This window comes from Rhea americana, unplaced genomic scaffold (assembly GCF_003343005.1).
Source record: "Rhea americana isolate MKP2758 unplaced genomic scaffold, rheAme1 scaffold_71, whole genome shotgun sequence".
NCBI lineage: Eukaryota > Metazoa > Chordata > Aves > Rheiformes > Rheidae > Rhea > Rhea americana.
The window spans coordinates 3,881,751-3,883,263 of NW_028186879.1; positions in this window are offsets into that span (position 1 = coordinate 3,881,751).

Genomic DNA, 1,513 nt, shown 5'->3' on the forward strand with positions numbered 1-1,513 from the left:
TAGCAGTTTTATAAACTGAGATAATGTGGCAGCGCTCCAAAGAAAAGCACCCTCTTACTTTGAAGATGCATGAGGACTTAGTCATGCCATGTGCTATCCCTTCAATCTCAGGAATCTACCAACAGTAAGCCTAAGCAATTCAAACATAAAATGTTTTAACATTAACGAAAACCGTAAAGAAAATCAATTCCTACAAAGCAGCCTGTCTGCACAAATGCRTTTCTGGAAGCACAGAATCAAGATACTGCCCACAGCTTTCAGGCATTATCTGAAATTCGTAATACAATATAGTAAGTTACTTAYAAATATTGTACTTCGCTGTATTCAATAAGTTAATTGAGCCCTATAAATATATTGATTTTGTCAGTWCGAGCATATTAAATCCTGGCATATCCCTACCTTAGGTATCCCTACCTGGGCCTTGTCTTTCAGTGTGTTTGTGCGCTGTTCAGCACCTAAGCATTCTGTTTGTATGGTCACTAGGCAATAAACCTTAAAGATATATAAAAGCAATGCTGAGATTTAGGGTTTTGTGTTGTTGTTGTTTGTTCTGTTTTGTTAGAAGAGAATCCTGTCTAGAAATGGACTAACTAGTGAATGATGTGATTCACCAAGGCTCCTGAATTATTTTTAACCATCTCAGATAAATTCCTAGTCCTGTAAAAATACCATCTTTGTAAGTGTGAAAATTAACCCATTTTCTACRTGTGTTTTGAAGTGCAGAAAGAATATGATGTAAAGGGGTAGTATTTCCCAATAGCTTTAAGAATAACTTTATACTTCTTTTGGCCTGAAGCTTTCAAATACATTCTCACGTAAATGCAGCCATGAAACCTATGAACCAAGTATCAGCCTACACAGTTATGATAAAGACCAACAAAATTAAGACTTTCTTTCTTAAACCTAACATGTAATTAACCTGCTCGAGAGAAATTCTCCAGCTGTTGTCAGATCCAGAACTTCCTTCAGCAGTTTCTCTGATGTACAAAACATCTGCATGAACGATGCCTCGGTGTCCCGTATTTGATGCTTTTCTGTGCAGACCCCCAAGCGCTGTATCTTTATTTTAAAGTGCACAGGATAACTCCTTACAGTGATTCCTTTCTTGGTGCTGACTTCAGATTTCTACCCCAGTGTGGATCCCTGCCGTACTTATTTCCCCCAAAGTTTTGAACTATGTTGGAAGTATTATTAAGGGGGAAATGCTCCGCATGCTACAGCGTTTGGATCTCTACTTGGCTAGCCTAACGAAWCAGGCAACACCGGGTAGGGAGCCGGCTGTGCCGGGGCCGGACCTCGCTGCCCTGCAGCACACGGAGGCAGTGGAGCGGCTCTTCGGGCACCAGGGGGCACCGGCCCCACGGCCGCAAGGGTTTTGCGATTAATCCATAGTATTAAACTCGTCCTGTGAACGTGGGTGAGAGGAGTCCCCAGGCAAACTCGGCCGGGCGGGGGCGGCCGCGGGGACGCCGCGCCGGGCACCACCGCAGCGCCGGCAGACGCGCCACGTCCG